The 14,894-nt window shown below is 30.3% G+C and overlaps 2 long non-coding RNA genes across 4 annotated transcripts in view; both read right to left on the reverse strand.

Moving 5' to 3' along the window:
• LOC135930986 (uncharacterized) overlaps positions 1-14,894 on the reverse strand; it is a 51,082-nt gene that overhangs the window by 19,110 nt on the left and 17,078 nt on the right. The window lies entirely within an intron of this gene.
• Positions 2,388-2,836, reverse strand: LOC135922242 (uncharacterized). The gene is made up of 2 exons (XR_010570807.1): positions 2,806-2,836; positions 2,388-2,518 (listed from the first exon to the last, which is right to left on the reverse strand). It is a non-coding gene; the product is annotated as an uncharacterized LOC135922242 (long non-coding RNA).

The raw sequence follows: 14,894 nt of genomic DNA on the forward strand, positions 1-14,894 counted from the left end.
TTTTTAGTATCATTTTATAAGTTTTAGAATAAAATAATTATAACTTAAAACCGTTTTTCTTACCATCGTTATTGCTATATAACAAAAAATAACGATTATGATAATTGTCACTTATCTATAGTATATTATCACTGAAATTTTTTTAACATGTTACAACTTATATTTATACCCATTTGCATCAAAAAAATTCTATAAACTTTAAAAATAACGATTATGATAATTGTCACTAGGGTACATCTTCACTGAAGTTTTATTTAAACATTTTAGCAATACTTATTTTATCCCATTTACATCAAAAAATTTTAAAGACAACCATTAGCGTCAAAAAAATCTAATATGTTTAAAAATATTGATTATGATAATTGCCAATTTTTCAAGGAACATCTTCATTGAATTTATAATTTAACATCTTTAAAATATGAATATTGTTTTACTTTTATGTCAAAAAGTTTCAAAAATTTTTAAAAAATAACGAATAATAAAAAAATTACCTTAAATATAATAGAAATGCCCTTTACTCTCAATTATATAACTTAACAACCCAAAATAATTCTTTCTAATAATATTAAATAAATACTATTGACCATTAACAACGATCCATATTTAACATAATTATCTTTATTTCCAATAAAACCATAACAATCTAACATAAAATATGTAGAAAAATATAATATAATATAATTATCCAATTCTTCATTTCTCAAAGGTCCACAGATGACATCCAAAGGTCCACAGCTGACATCAAATCCAATATCTCCCAATCTCCCACTACGGGTTTTTCCAAACAATGAAACACACCCCGTGATCTCCATCTCCTCTTCTTCCCCCAAGGAAAACTTAATTCCCCTGTCAGAAAATAACTGACATTTGATGTATTATATTAAATTTATTTCTTCTTTTTTTCAACAGTTACAACACGCCCACCCTTCACAAGCCCAGCGTCCCTCTCTCTGTGGTGTTGTTGTATCGAATCACCTCTTTGAATTGTATCGAATCACCTTTTGGAATTGTATCGAGACGCCTTGAAGACGTTCAGGGAATTTGTCGAATCGTCTTCCCTTATAATGATTTATAATATAATATCGCCAATACCTTTCAATATATAATCGCGAAAACACATATTATCAATAATGACCTGTACATTGGGGTATCTGCATTTATAATCTATGCAACATTAATATGGACAATGTAATATCAGCAAAACATAATACTTCATTCATTTTAAGATATTTGGGAAATATGAGCTATAATACACATTATTTGGATATGATTCATGGTAATTAAGAAATAATGATATTACATATAATAATGTAATGTGAACATATTGTCTGTGTGTGAAATGCAATTTCAACACATGTAATTTTCATTCTATCATGTGAAAAAAAAACAAAGCTACATCTTTATAAATATTTCCTAAAATGAATATAAAAATCCATCTTTAGGTATTAAAAATAATTGCGAAACTTGGCCGAACAAAGATTAAAAATAAAATTACAATACATACGTATATAAATACATTTAATATTATATATGAAGGAACAAATATATAATATGTAGAAAATACAATATTTTCCATCTAGGAATTACTCAGTATCCTAAGAAAAATATACAATTTCTACCTAACTCTGTCATCACAATTAGCACAAATTCACAAAAATGTAGAATGCAAAGTAACAAAAATTGATAATATAATGGGCTATATGGTATATATGTAAAGAATTTTTAATATACCTTCACAATATAAAATAATTTGAGTCTTTTCTTTAAAAATATGTTCATAATTAAATAGTAAAATGTGATGTGTTATAAAATTATTAAAAAGATTTAAAAAAATGTATTATGCAGCATAAATTTACAAAAAAAAAACTTTCCCCAGTATGCAAACTAAACAATATTCTCACTTCAAGGCATACCCATCAACACGGGCTGACCTTATCTGTAAAAATATTTTCCCTTCACATCATTGCATACCACACAAATAATATAATAATTGCAAATAAAACTTCTTATAAAAATTTATAATTTAAAAAAAAAATATATATATTAAATATAAAGATTTCATAATTTGGAAAAAAAAAATATTATACACCATCTAATGTATCATACAAATTCCTATCCAATTTATATATACACTAAATGCAGACACTAAATCAAAATAACTATCCACATCTAACATTATAGATATTATTCTTACTTCATCATACTTCAATTCCTTCAAATTCTCATTCATAATTAAATATATCATATGTTACCTATACAATATATTAACATTATAAATAATAATTCATAGTTAAATATATCATATGTTACCTATGCAATATATTAACCTTAATTAATAATAAATTATCCCATACATATTCATCCCTTTACAAACCCAAAATGCATAATTAAATAATACACACTTTATTACAAAAGTCTATATCCATATATATTTTCATAAATTTCACATATTTAAATATTTAACAATCCTTTCTGTCCTGCTGTTCATGAGGTCTTTCAGCTTCCTATGACGGAATACCTATAACACCATTCAATGAGTTTTAAGGCATACCAAATAATGATCAAGATTATATGTACCATATACATCTAGACATAAGATAATATACCAAATATTACTGTCTTAAATTCCTGATCTTATTTCCATATTTCTGCCTAATATTCATTACATACTTTCTATCTTACACCTTTTAAGTTAAATATAAAAGTATAGAAATCCTTAAACTCATGTATTTGTATAGTTTGTAGTACATTGCATTGTCAAAATTTCTCTTATGTAATATGTATACAACAAAAATTTTGTTTTACTTTAAAACCGAATCAACCCACTCTTTCGATCCTGGTCAGCTGGCAACAATAAAAAAAACTGAATAAACGGATCTGAATAATATTCTGAAATTGATAAATAGATCTAAATAATATTCTGAAATTGATAAACGGATTTGAATAATATTCTGAAACTTTAATACAAATTCTTTATTTATTCTAAAAGCATAAACAATATAATCTTGTAAGAAATTTTTCCCGAGAAAAAAAATAATAAATATAAAATCCTTTTTTTTCTCTATCATTCAATCTTCCTGATTGACATTTTACATTAACAAATGAATTAATATTATAAAAATTACAATAAAACTAGGACAATAACAATTGTCACATTAAAATATTTTCGTTAAAAGGATCATATAAAATAACATAAAAAAGATATAAATACTTTTAAAAAAATTATTTAGAAAAAACCACATCTTTTAATATATTAAAAAAATAGAAAATTTTACAAAGATTCTAAAAAAAAACTATAAAAGATTTAGCTAAAAGATTGTTTATTTATAATAAAATTTCAAAAGAATTCCTCAAAAATGATTCAAATCAAAATATGTTCAACAAGTATTTATATATTATAAGGCAAAATCTTTGTTGATATTGAAGATAGAAATATTAATAACAACTTAAACAATTGAAAGATGGTGGTTAGACCAAAAATAACATTAAAAAATTACGGGACGGGCCGGCCCTGAGTATATAAATCACGGACTATGTCTAAATATTTTTAAAAAAATTCTTGCCAGGCCTAATTTTTTCTTTTGAAAATAGAATCCTGGACGAAATTTTTCTATTTTAAAAATTCGGGCTATGCAAAGTAACTCTGCAGCTATCTGATATTAATATTTAAAAAACCACCTTTTAAAAATGTTTAATAAAAAAATTAATTAATATTTACATCAAATTCTATGAAAAAAATAAAGAAGTAAAATGTTGAGTTAATGAAAGATTATTTATCAAATATCTTTAGCTTAAAAGAAAAAAATGATTTATATTTTAATTTATACCTATAAAATAAAATAACATGTACAAATAATATTTAAAAACAAAAAAATAAAATATTATTAAAAAATATATATAAGGGTTATAATTTATTTACAAATTCTAAATTTGTGTTTTTTTCCATTTATAGCATTGGTGGGTATATAAGAATAAATAATATTAAATAATAATTTATAAAACAAATTCAATATAATAATAAATAAAAAATATGAAAAATAAATCAATCCTTTTTTTAATGTTTTTTAAAAATTATTATATCATTTTTTTAAAGATAATTAAAATATGTGGTTCCGATTATTTGGTTACTGCCATTCTCGAGGGGAAGGGAGGGGGGGGGGGGGTGTATAATATTGTTTTTATGTTATTTTTTAAGATATTTTTAGGAGAATTTTGCCTATAATTTAATTTTTTTTGTGGTAATTCTTAATTCCGCATATTTCAAATATTTTTAGGAGAATTTTGCCTATAATTTAATTTTTCTTGTGGTAATTCTTAATTCCGCATATTTAAGATATTTTTAGAAGAATTTTGCCTACAAATCTATTTTTTTTTTGTAAAATATAGGAATTCTTAATTCCGCATATTTAAGATATTTTTAGGAGAATTTTGTCTACAAATTTAGTTTTTTATTTAAGATATTTTAAAATAGTTTTTCTTATAAATTTTTATTTAAAGATATTTTAAAAAAGTTTTTCTAGAATTGTAATATGGTTAAAATATAGGAATTCTTAATTCAGCAGCGTATGGGGGAGGGAGGGGAGTAGGAGAATTTTAACTACAAATTTAACTTTTTATTTAGTGAAATTAAATCTATTTATCTTAGATATAATGGGTTAGAACAAGCCAATTATTTCTATTATCGGGTCAATAATTCACGAAATTTTATTGATCCAAATGACAGATCAATCAACACCCAAAAAGTCGAAAGGTTTTGGCGGGTTCTAAAAACCAACTATAAAAGACTTGGGGATAAGGATAATAATCATGAATATCTACTAGAATATAGATATTTTTTAGAAAATATAGATTGTTAAATCGTTTTGCTATTTTTATTCATTTTATATATCACTGCATTAATTTCAATAATAAATTTCAATTTAATGAATAAAATTGGGAATTTAATACTATATTTCGTGTGTAAATCTTAATACTATATTTAATTGAGTCATTTAATACTATATCCTTCACTAGAAAGGTTAAAAAAATCACTTAAACTTCAAAGGTGGGGTCTATTTTATCCCTAATACAAAATTAAATAAAAATTTGTAGACTTCAATAAAAAATTTAATTTGTAGGCAAAATTCTCCTGCCCCCTCCCACCTTCATATATAAACGATGCGGAATTAAGAATTCCTATTTTTTTACCCCTAATACACAATTTTGTAGTAATAACTTTGTCAAAATATCTCAAATAAAAATTTGTAGAAAAAACTATTTTAAAATATCTTAAATAAAAAATAAATTTGTAGGCAAAATTCTCCTAAAATTATCTTAAATATACGGAATTAAGAATTCCTATATTTTATAACAAAAAATTAAATTTGTAGGCAAAATTCTCCTAAAAATATCTTAAATATGCGGAATTAAGAATTCCTATATTTTACCACAAAAGAATTAAATTTGTAGGCAAAATTCTCCTAAAAATATATTAAATATGCGGAATTAAGACATATTTTACAACAAAAAAAAATAAATTTGTAGGCAAAATTCTCCTAAAAATATCTTAAATATGCGGAATTAATAATTCATATATTTTTATTTTACCACAAAAAAAATTAAATTTGTATGTAGGCAAAATTCTCCTAAAAATATCTTAAATAAAAATAATATAAAAAACAATATTATAAAAAAAAATAACATTAAAAAAAATATATATACCCCCCCCCCCCGAGAGTGGCAGTAACCGAATATTTAATATGCATAGTCTTTAAAAAACAAGAGTCTGCCATACCGATGCAATATGTGTCGTAGATCTTTTTTAATTATGGGTTCTTCCTTTTGGCTTGAGCCTAGTCATATTTTGACTCAAAATTAAGCCGAATTTAAGGCTAAGCCGGCTTGGTTCAGACGTTTATAAATAAATTTCGGCTCAAAAGTCGGCTTGAGCCAAGTCATAAGCCGACTCGAGCCCGCCGACTAATTTGGCTCAAAGAGCCGGCTTGAGTCAATTTTCGACTAAAAAACTAGATGAGTTTGGGGTTTTGCTGGCTTGGCTCAGCAGTTTAGCAACACTAACACTAATCTCAAATAAATAAATTTCGCCTTAATAATGAGCTAACGACTTGGGCCAACAGGCTTGAGCCAACGGGCTTGAGCCTTTTCGGCTAAACCGGCTTGCCTCAGCCGTTTAACAACACTATTTTGGACCAACTCCGAATTGTAAAAATGGGTCTCTTAAATCTACCGTCGAAAATATATTATTACCTGAGATCCTATTTTCAGGCCAACAAAAGTTGGTAGTAAATCGTTATCTATCGCTAAATATTTATTAATAGTTAAATTAAAATCTCCGCAAATTCGTATAATACCGCATTTCTTTAACATAGTCAGCGTCTACATGGCAGAAAATTTTATGGAGGAACCCCCCTAAAAAATCATTCCATACCCCCCCCCCCCCCAAAAAAAAAAATAACTTTCAGCTACCTTCGGTCACCATATTCGCTAAACCCCTATGCTATAGTGATTTTGATAAAAAGAATCTTATGTTTAGCTACCACTTATAATTTGACAACAAAATTTTATTTACATCCTTTCAGGCCTATTTAGGCTAAACCCCAATTAATTTTTTGTTGGTTATAATCAGTGTCGTTAAAGTAATATAGCGTGTTTTTTCAGTAGCGATAGCTTAATCGTGCTACTTTAGAAAAAAATATTAGCTATAGAAGTAGCTGGCTACTAATATGAAAAGTAGCGAATACACATAAAAATTATTGAAATATATTTATATAATTCTATAATCATATTCTTTTTATATAATCTAATTTTTTTTTAAATTTTATATTTAAAAATCTCAATTATAAATATAGTTTTCAAAATAAATTGAAATGTCGACGATAGAGATTAATATTGAAAAAATTTGGGTATAGATCATATCGACAAATTAATTTCCCTGGAAAATGATGATGATATAGAATTTTCTTTTCCTGATCTTGCAAAATATTTTAAACTCGATAAAAAAAATTAACATAGGGTATAAATTTATGGTATACCGAAGGTTTTATCACAAATATGACTACTAGTAGCATCAACGAGATGAAAGTAATATCAAACAAATTTAATATCGATTTGTAAAGCCCAATCTTTAATTTTAAAATAAAATTTGAATCAAGCTGTATCTTTAATATTTGAGAAAGATGAGTTTATTTGAAAATATTTTAAGGCCTAGTTCAAACATATAAGATATTAATCAAGAACTATAGTATAAATTAAAAATTACAATAAATAATTAATATTAAATTTTCATTTTATCATCAGATTCAATATTTTATAAATTATTACCTGGATGTTAAACGTGTTTAAAATTAACCATATCTATTAATAGATTTTATAAAAACATGATAAATACTTATTGAAATAAATATTTTCAGATTTTAAACAATTTTAGTGAAATAGATAAAATGTTAAAGGATGTTGACCTGGCCAGTCAGCAAGCATGGCCATTTATGGCACTTATCCCCTACATAATTTTTATTTTAACCATTACTATTATAATTTTAGACACATTAAAAAAGGGATGATTTTTTTGGAATAAATAGTATTATTTAAAATCTTTTAGACGCATTTTTTTAAATCTATAAAATCAAATGACAATTTTTGATGATTTTTCTTATATAAAAAATATATGTTAAATTTAATATTGCATTGCCCTCAAGTGCTAGGGTTGAACGATTATTTGATTATAGATTATACTTTCTGATAGACGCGCTCTAGGTAAGGTGACAGTATGGAAATGTTATTATTTTTGGGATGCGATGAAAAATAAATAAATTATATATATATTTTAAATTTTAGTCATTTTTATTTGTAGAAAACGAGATGCGCAAAAAATATTTTAAAAAAATTCAAGGAAGAGTTGCTTGGGTCTCTCCATTGGGATTGATCATTAAATGAGAAGAAAATATAATCTAGGAATAGTCAATAACTTTGGACGTTTGCTAATTATTAAATAAAGAATATAGTTAAAATTTGTTTACCTACTGAAAATCTTATTTTTAATAATAATATTTAAAGTATTTTGCTAAAATTTTAAATGATTTATTATATCCTTAACTGATATATAGGAACTGAAATTTATTATTTAAAATATAGTATATATTATTAACCTCTATACTTTTAGAAAATTATCAAATAAGCATAATATTAATATTTTAAGTGTGAAATTGCAAAATAATATGGTAAATAAATAATTAAAGAGACTTAAAATTCAAAACGAAAAAATTGTTGATAAACAGATCACTTTTTAATTCATTTGTCAGAATAAAATCAACGATAAACATCATATCATATAAGTTATTGGATTCAAAAAGAATATAAATCAAGTGATAGACTACCCCTCAAAAATAAATACCTATTCCCCAAAAATTAATGCCTACCCCCAAAAAATTAATATCAACCCCCAAAATTAATACCAACCCCCAAAAATGCCAATATATTTTGGAGGCATTTGTCTCCTACCCACCCCGGCCATGTAGACACTGAACATAGTAACTGTTGGTGTAGCCCGATTGTAATTATTGTGGATACACATTTTAAATGACTCTTTTGTCTAAATGTCTGTCCAACTCACAGCGTCTACATAAACGGGGGTGGGGGTAGGAGCAGTTTATATCTTATTTTTTTGAGGGGGGTAGAGGGTAGGCGGCCTTAATGCGGGTAAGATACTTTGGTGGGGGGGGGGGGGGTTATCTATTAAATTTTGAGATCAAATAGGACAAAATTTATTGCTGTAATAATTAATACTTTTATTTTAGACCTATTATAATACAATTCATCAGCCAAATCTATATATTGCAAACAATAATAGACATTATTTCCCAAATAAAACATTCTGCTATCCTTACAAATGTAATTTAAAAGGTTTAAACATTTTCAGCAAGCTCATTATGCTATAATAATGAATTCATTGTAAATGATTGGGGTTTTAATTGAATTTATTATCTAAAAAATAACTCCTTTATATTCACAAAATGTCGAAATTTGGTAGTAGAGATAAAGTAATTTAAGTTATTCTTTTTAAATTTTGTGATAGAGTATCATATAATTAAAAAGGTGAAATTAAAAATAGGAAAAACAGGGCCGCCATATGTGGCAAATTTTTTAGGGGGGTAGGCATAGAGGGGGTTTGCACCCAGTAAAATTCTGTCATGTAGACGCTGCGAACTCAGCCTCAACGGTTCGACGCAGCGGAAATGAACTCTTCTTATAGGTAAAGATTTGGTAATGATTGTATGCGCATAACTGTTTGCTGGAGTTTTAGTTCTTTTATTTTTCTTAGAAAACTTGAGGAAATTTTGATAAAAAATTAATATTTATATATTTATCTGAAATTCTTCCAGAAATTTATATCGAGTTTTCTAAGGAAAGACATTCCAAAAATAAGATAATCATCTTCTTTAACTGAATAGGTAACAAATTGGAAATGTTTTTACCTCGACTTTAACTCTGAATTTACCCAACATTTCGATTTTTATATTATTTTACCCCACTAGTTTATACGCGGCAATAGTAATGGTTTGCCAATACGTCTCCAAGCAACTTCATCTATCACAATGCAAGCAGGGCCTGTATTGAATTGCATTGTAAACCCTATATCATTTATCTTCGCATTAATGGTAGCTTTATTAGGAAACAAAAGGCTAAGTGTATGTGGCAGAATCATCTGTATGGCATGAATTCCATAATCGTTTGTAATATGATTTGCCTTACCGCAACGAAAGCAGATGACTTATTTTATGAAGTTAGGTTTATAATTATATTTGTAATTATTTGGAATATAATTATTTAGATCAAATTTGTTAGCATTATAACTATTATTATTGAATTTGTTTCCCTTATTAAAACTATCTATTGGAATCTTGCCTCGGCTTGTGTTTTACAATTTTGTTTACCTGGGTTTATTTTTCCAATGGAGACACTGAGAACGCTATACGCACGGTATCTTAGAAAGTGATAAAGTTACGGTATACTTTGACCGAAACTCTTTATCCAACTCACACATCCCTCCTCCTATGATAAAAATGTATCTTAAAAGTTTATCATAAGGCGTTTTTAAATTACATAGTGAGTAAATACCTTTAATTTGATCGAAAAATCTATAATAATTTCTCCCCCTCTTTTTGAGATATAAAAATTATTCATATGTAGGAAAATATTAGAGATAGCCTTAAATAATTTCTCCAAACTATGAAGTAAAGTTATTTAATGCTCTTTAAATTATTTGAATAATGAATGTTCTTAATATTAATTAAATATTCGGTAACGATGCAGTAGCATATGGAAGATAACTGTCATAAATGAGTGACATATTTGATGATATTTATTGCGTGAACATTAATAAATAAATTGTGCAGGTTCATTATTAGACCGTATTTTAATATTTTGTTTTATTTTATTTTTAGATATCGAAATTAAGTTTTGTTAAATCATAATGAGATTGTATTTTATGCGCTTCCCTATAAAAGGGAAGCGAAATATTATAAAAATTATTAACTATTTTATTTTTGTTTTTAATATATTTTTTTTTCTTGGTTGTAATAGTAAATTTTGAAATAAAATTATTCATTTTTTGTGTGGGAAATTAAATAAAATTATTATACTCGGAGTTTTGCTTTCTATTCGGACTTATACGGCACAACGTAATAGTTGGTGCCGTGACCAAAAAATTAAAGTAAGAACAATTATTTTTATAAATTATTTTTGGGAAAACATTTTTGTGGAGTGTTGTGGTGGATAAGATTGCCAATTTGAAGAACCGTCAAGAACAAGTACCGTCAAGAGCAAGTACCGTCAAGAGCAAGTACCGTCAAGAGCAAGTACCGTCAAGAGCAAGTACCGTCAAGAACAAGAACCGTCAAGGACAAGTACCGTGTGTAATAAGGGACCGTTTGGGGTTGAAAGACCGTCAAGAACAAGTACCGTCAAAAGAGGTGACCTTCGAGTGAAAATTTTCAAAGACGTAAAGTACACGGAAGTGCTGCCCAAATTTTTGCCGATATAAATCTATTAGACGAAAATCGAAAATTTACTGAAAGACGTAAAGTACACGGAAGTGCTGCCCAAATTTTTGCCGATATAAATCTATTAGACGAAAATCGAAAATTTACTAAAAAAGTAGAGTACACGGAAGTGCTGCCCAAATTTTTGGTTATATAAATCTATTAGACGAAAATCGAAAATTTACTGAAAAAGTAGAGTACACGGAAGTGCTGCCCAAATTTTTGTCTATATAAATCTATTAGAAGAAATTCCAAAAAAGTTTATTAGAAAGCAAGTTACACGAAAGTGCTGCCGATTTTTTTTTTCAAAAGACGTCAATACACGGAAGAGATTAAAGATTAGCGGAAGGTTTTGATTTTTTTTTTGAAATTGATAAATGTATATGTGTATTATTGGAGTTTTTACCTTATTGATTTTATCTTATTGTCTGACATTACAAGTAGTTAAGATATTTTTGGTGAAATTAATTATTAATTTTTTGTGAATATTTTATAAAATTTAGTGTTGTTAGAGAAATAAATTAGGAAAAATTGAAATACGTAAATATTTTAATGAAGGGTTTTAAAATTACAAAATATGTGGAGTTGCAATATAATGTATTGGGAGCGGTGGTAGTGTTGATGATATGGTTGTGTAGTTTATATTTTGGAAGGAGAATGCGAAGAGAAAGGAGTATTAGGATTCGTGGGCAATCGTTGTTGGTAGAGGGGCATAATGGAGAGGATGATAGGTTGGGGAGAGTGACGTGGTTACCGGTTCAAGAAATAATGAAGGGTTGGGTCAATAATGAAGAAATTGACCGGTTAAAGAACGAGAGGATATATGACAGACATTTGGATGTATACCGTGGACGTCAAGATATGCCAAGGCCGTTCAACAGTGGGGGACAGAGAGGTCGGAATGGTAGATGTTATAAATGTGGGGAGATGGGTCATATTGCGGTGAATTGTAGAGATGTCAAATGTTTTGCGTGTGGGGAGATGGGACATATTTCGACATATTGTCCGGGCAGAGCAGAGAGAATACGTTGCACGGGTTGTGGAAGATTTGGACATGTGTTAAAGGATTGTCGAGTGGGAAAGGTGGAAACAAGGGCAGGTTTTCCACCGAGAGGAGAGTCGTCGGGGGTAGTGAATATGAGGAGTATGTCGGAGATAGCTGGAAAAGAAGGAAAGGATATTGGAGAGGAGATGACGTGTTTCAAGTGCCGAGAAAGGGGACATTGGGCCAGAGATTGTAATAAAGATTGACTATATGATGGGAAGGAGAGTAAAATAATGACCGTGGCGTTAGGAGGGGGCAAGAAAGAGTTGAGAGTTAAAATGTTGCAGCAGGAGGTTCAAAGGGAGTTAATGTATCTGCCGAGTCCAAGGGTATGGTTCGATATCAACGGGAAGATGGTATCTATGTTATTTGATACCGGAGCAGCTATTTCGGTGATGGGATATGAGGATTTTAGAAGACTTTGGCCGGGTAGTAATATAATTAGAGACGTTATGCAAGTGAGGCAGTTTGATGGATCGGAGATGGAGATGATGGGAAGAGTGCATATTGGGGAGGTAGGAAGAGAAGGATGTAAAATGTTGGACTTATGGATAATTAACCGAGACGTTGAGCCGGTGATGGGATGGGATTGGATTACAAATGTAGGGCCGAGGTATGGATTCTGGGGAGTATTTGCCCGATGGGGAGTATTTGTGGCGATCGAAGAAGATATTCGGGAAGACTTGATAAATATGGTCCGAGTGAATGAAGAGAAGAGAATGTCGAGAGAAAATTTGGAATGGATGGAGGGCCGAGATAATATTGAAGTAGACGATGGAAGATCCATGTTTTGGGGGGAAAGTGAAGAGAATGCGAGAGAATATATGTTGGGGAGAGGTCCGATTTATGTAGATGGAGAAATAGGAAATGTCCAAGACAGTAGATATGGAGTATTGAGGCCGCTGGTTAGTGAGAAGAAGGGAGAGAATTTTGTAGAACAAGGAGTTGCGAAAAATTTGTGGGGGTGTGGAGAGGGAATAAAGGATGTCCAAAAGGAGGTGGAGAAGTTAGTGGAGAGGTATGGAGAAATATTTGAGGAAGAGTTGGATTGTTTGAAGGGTTATGAGGTGGAGATTCGGATGAAGGAGGGAAGTGTGCCGAAGTATTGTGCTGTACGTCGTGTACCTTTTGAATGGAGGCGAGAGGTAGAGCAAGAGTTGGATAGATGGGTAAAGGAAGATATTGTATGTCCGGTCGAATATAGCGAGTGGGCGACACCTTTAGTACCGGTGAAAAAGACTAATGGGAAGTTGAGATTATGTGCAGATTTCCGAGTAACATTGAATCCGTGGGTAGTGGAAGTAAAATATCCGTTACCGAGGATAGAAGAGATATTGGCGAATTTGAAGGGAAGTTTATATTTTTCGAAGGTGGATTTTTCTAATGCGTATTTGCAGTTGAAGGTAAGGAAGGAGATGCAGAAGTTGCTGACCATAACTACGCCCAAGGGACTATTTGCGTTTAAGAGATTGCCGTTTGGGTTGAGTGTTTCGGCACCCATATTTCAGAGGACAATGGCGGCCGTTTTTCAGGGTTTGGAGGGAGTATTTTATTATATGGACGATGTCTTGATAACAGGTATTACGCAGGAGGAGCATAATAGGAGGCTAGAGGAGGTATTTTGGAGAATCAAAGAGAAGGGATTGCGTGCTAGTAGAGAAAAAAGCGTGTTTGGAGTAATGGAGGTTGTTTATTTGGGTCATCGGATTAATGGAGTAGAGGTTAGACCGTTGGATAAGAATATGGTGGGTATTGCAAACATGTTGAGGCCGAAATGCAAGTCGGAAATACAGTCTTTTCTGGGAATGGTTAACTATTATCACAGGTTTGTAGAGAATTTTGCGGAGATAGCGGCACCTTTGTACCAGTTGTTGAAAAAGGGAGAGAGATTTGATTGGGGAGATGAACAGGAGGAGGCGTTTGAGGAGTTGAAGTGCCGGATTGGAAAAGAGCCCGTCTTAGTGTGTTTTAATAATGAACTGGAGGTGATATTGGCGGTAGATGCGTCTCAAAGGGGAGTAGGAGGAGCGTTATTGCATCGTATAGAAGAGCTGGAGAGACCGGTGTTATTTTTTTTCTAGAATTTTTAGGGCCGCGGAGACGAGATATTCGGTAATTGAGCAAGAGGCATTAGCTGTAATTTTCGGATTGACAAAGTGTCGGGAGTATTTGATTGGGCGTCGTTTTGTAGTCTATACGGATCATAAGCCGTTGATTCATTTATTCCGGAAGGATAACAAGGAGTTGATGATGTCGCCGAGGTTGCAGAGGTGGTTATTGATGGTGGGTAGTTTTGACATGGAGATGAGATATCGTAGAGGCCGAGAAAATTATTTGCCGGACATAATGTCGAGATGCGGAGCAGGGGAGGATGTGGAAGAAGGTAGTACAGAGGAGATGTGTAAGAAGGAGGTAGCGATGGTCATGGTGGTATCGAGAATGTTGAAGGGAGGTCCGGTAACGTGGGAGGAGATTCGGAAAGAGACGCAAAAAGATAGGGATTTGAGTCGAATAAAAGAATGTATAATGGGCCGGAAGCCGTGGAAAGAAGGAGATAGAGCTTATAAAAATGTTGGAGGAGAATTGACGGTGATGGACGAATGTGTAGTCCGGGGAAATAGGGCAGTGATACCTGGGAAGTTGAGAGGAATGGTTTTAACAATGTTGCATGCAGGTCATCAGGGAATGGAGCGTATGAAACAATGGGGACGAGAATATGTATGGTGGCCGAGGATGAATGTGGAGATTGAGGAACTAGCAAGACAATGTGTAGTATGCAATACTTGGGCCAGGATGCCAGCAAGAGATAGAGA

This window comes from Gordionus sp. m RMFG-2023, chromosome 1, assembly GCF_954871325.1.
Source record: "Gordionus sp. m RMFG-2023 chromosome 1, tfGorSpeb1-WG-v2, whole genome shotgun sequence".
Classification (NCBI taxonomy): domain Eukaryota; kingdom Metazoa; phylum Nematomorpha; class Gordioida; order Chordodea; family Parachordodidae; genus Gordionus; species Gordionus sp. m RMFG-2023.